Consider the following 3996-nt stretch of genomic DNA (forward strand, 5'->3'; position numbering starts at 1 on the left):
GCGCCATCTTGAATATGGATAATATTAAGTGTGGAATGGCAAATCTGTACCATTTAACAATAATTGTTTTGTGCTGTGATATGATATGAGATATGGCAATATTTTGTGTGAGTTTGTTCACCTGCTGTATTTGTACATATATGAATTCTATGTCTTTGCTATTTAATTTACATATAAATGTTATGCATAACAGTGCTCACAGAAACATTAGAAGATATGGCTTTGTTTAAAAGGATTGTCAGCATTTAGCTTCATGTGAAAATAATAATGTATGCAGAATAGTAAATCAAAGCTTGATGCTTAAATGGCAAAAATCTCAACACCAATGTATTTGTGTCTTAAAAGATGAGACTTGATTTTAATCCACAATGAGCTTGTGCTCAAACTTTAATGTACAAACCAATATTCACCAGCATTACATTCTCTGAACTAACTCTTATTCAACTACCTTAGTTGGTCACATTAGACATCACAGTTGATTCATTGCCTATCAACACAGTATTCTCCAATCTAACTTTAACTAAGGTTTCTCCATTTCAGTTATAAATAGTTGAGGTTTCTCCATTCAAGTATAAGTTGTTGAGGCAGTTCCAGTCTAACTTAAACCAAGGCATTCTCCAATCTAACTTTAACTGAGACAACTTAAGTGTAAGCATCAACATCTAATTTCAGTAATACATTTAGGGGCGGTTTCCCAGACAGGGTTTATCCTAGTCCCAGAATAAAATGCATGTTTGAGCTGCCTTAATTTAAAAACAACTTGCAGTGACACATATCTTGGTGCCTTTGTTTTATCCAAAGATGCACACCAATAATGTTTTTGTAAGGTATTTTTGTAAAAAACTACTTAAATGTCTAATATAACTAAGGCCTAGTCCTGAATTAATCTAAACCTTGTCCGGGAAACCGCCCCATAATGTTTGATTTAAGAATTACTGACCCATTTAGAATATGCCAAATGTAACAATTTATTATGCCAGGCAGGTTCCAGGTTAAAACATCAATAAAAGGATACAAAACAGAATGTGATTCAATTCCAATTATTTAAAATAATCAACAGTTGCAAAAGTTACAAAGTCATATCTGGCAATAGACACTCTGGCTACAGAGTATTTCTATAAGGTTATAACCATGCTTCCCTTATGTTTTAATACAAACAGAGTGTGGGAGCTTCTGGTTACAGAACTAAAAAAAAGAGAGACACATGGCATGACAGGTAAGCACATTTTAGCTCCAAAAACTGTTTTTTTCCTTTCTGATAATTATGCTGGTTTGATGCTGGTTTAGCTGGTGGTGCCCAGCATACCAGCACCAAAACACAACATATGCTGGTCTTGCTGGTATGATCAGCATGGGATGCTGGTGCTAATACTGGTTTGGTGCTGGTTTAGCTGGTGCTAATGCTGGTGCTGGTTTAGCTGGTGTTCACTAGCAAACCAGCACCAAAACACAACATATGCTGGTCTTGCTGGTATGCTGTTTTTTTTCAGCAGGGAAGACAGCATAACTTTATATCCCTCTGCAGTATTGACAAGTGGGAGGTTAAATAGTAGGCCAGATCCAGACCACCTAGACCTACATACTCACAGGCGATAATCTGGAGAAGTGAGGAGATGGACACGCCCCATCACTGTTTGACTTAGGTCGACCTGCCATTTGTTTCATCTAGCTAACATTGATTTCAGTTTTGAGTTTGCAAATGTTATTAAAGAGAAGTTTTATTAAGTTTTGTTAGTGGCCAAGTCACAATAGGATGTTTAGAAATGAGTCTAGTCACTTTATTCTTATATATTACATAATTGACAGACAGCGTTCTGTGTATGTCAACAGGCATCTATTGCCAAAGCCACTTTGCCTGCAATTATTCAGAAATATCATATATTGTGTATTTGTGTTTTTCCAAAAACTACAAAATATGATTATTCCAACAGTTTAATAGAGTGACAGTATCTAAATAAACCTTAAATGAGTAATTGTGTATTGAATTTGTCTTGCTTAAATATAGCATTACAGTTCATAACATTAAAATGTTCTGTTTTACTTCAGAAATCACCGGCACAATTTACCCCAACTTATTTTCCCAAAAGGCACAACTTACCCCGCACCAGGGGCAAGTTGTGCCACAAGACAACTTTTGTCCCAAAAGCTATATTAAACAATTTATTTCAGATCCAAAGTAATTGTTTTCAGGGATGCACCACATCCTGAAATATATACACTGTAAAAAATTTCTGTAGAAATTACAGTATTTCTGGGTATTACTGGCAACTAGCTGCCGGTAACTTACTGTAGATTTTACATTTATGTTATTTACTGGCAACATATTGTTCAAAGTTAAATGAACATGAAACATTTTTAGACTTTATCTTCTACAGTAAGTTACTGGCAACCAGCTGCAAAATTACAGCAAATTTTTTACAGTGTACATCCTTAAGTTGAAGGGATTACTGTCATGGCCTCACTTTATAGTCACTTTGAGTAAAAACTGGCACAACTCACCCCACTTTCCCCTACAGATTATGTTTTAAGTTCTAAACTTTCTCTTAGAATTATAGAAATTAGATCTTTTTAAACATCGCACCATGACCTTTAAAACAACACCAAACATCAAGATGAAACCTTAGTAGCATCACAACATAGAATGCATATGACATTACATAGATACAACAGACCTATAATAAATTGGAATTTGGGAGAGGAAGACAGAGAGGCTGAGTCCTGGTTATCAGCACCACCAGGGGATTTTATTGCTTTATGGTCTCCACAAGCAAACCCAATGCTAATCTCTTGAACAGCTACTACAGTGATGTATTTATATTTATACATTTGGCAGAAGCTTTTTTAAAGCGACTTATAGTGCAATACAAGGCATACATTTTACCAACATGTGTTCCTTGGGCTCGAATCTATGACCTTTGGGCTGCTAACGCAATGTTCTACCATTGAGCTATAGAGGAACAAAAATATTTAACTATTTTGTACAATACTTTGCGTACTTTGTTAAAATTTTACATTATATTCCTCCACTTTAAAGAAATCAAACAGGTTATTGCCATTTACCTCTAGCTGTCCTTCAGCCCAGATTATGCTTTTAGTTGTCAAGCAAAAAGCGTTGGTGAGAAGGCAGAGTGCCATCATAATAGCCCACTGCTTTAAACTTAATTGACCCATCAGAGTCCAACTGCCAGTCCAACTTCATACTGAGGCACAGCACCCCCAGTGCTGTCAAACCAAAAAAATTTAAAGCCTCAATCACCTATTAAAAAGAAAGTATTGAAGCATTATGAGTAAGGTAAAGTTTCATATTTTACACATCTGTCTGTGTCTGAAGAGTAGGCTATAGTTTGTCCTTTTTAAATTGTTTTACCTGCTGTGGTTGTGTTGTCAGGCCTTGCACAACTTTCTTTTTGCACTTCAGCAGACTGTGTAGTGCATAAGCCACAGCATGCACTGATTTGTAAGCTTTGCTTGTATATCTTCGTTCAGGCCCATCTTCATTATAATTCTTTAGCACAAGTAGTGTTATCTGCTTTAATAGCGATAATAGCGGTATTGCAGATTGACGAGATATCTTGTTGATATAATGTCATAATGTTGATGATTATTACTGACAACTAAGGAAAATCCCAAATTCAGTATCTCAGAAAATTACAATATTACTTAAGACCAATACAAAGAAAGGATTTTTAGAAATCTTGTCCAACTGAAAGTATGAGCATGAGCTCCTTTTGCTTGAATTACTGCAGCAATGCAGTGTCGCATGGAATTGATCAGTTTGTGGCACTGCTCAGGTGTTATGAGAGCCCAGGTTGCTCTGATAGTGCCCTTCAGCTCTTCTGCATTGTTGGGTCTGGCATATCACATCTTCCTCTTCACAATACCCCATAGTTTTTCTTAAGGGTTAAGGTCAGGCCAGTTTGCTGGCCAATTAAGAACAGGAATACCATGGTCCTTAAACCAGGTACTGTGTGCAGGTGCCAAGTCCTGTTGGAAAAT

The sequence above is a fragment of the Misgurnus anguillicaudatus genome, chromosome 24, assembly GCF_027580225.2.
Source record: "Misgurnus anguillicaudatus chromosome 24, ASM2758022v2, whole genome shotgun sequence".
NCBI lineage: Eukaryota > Metazoa > Chordata > Actinopteri > Cypriniformes > Cobitidae > Misgurnus > Misgurnus anguillicaudatus.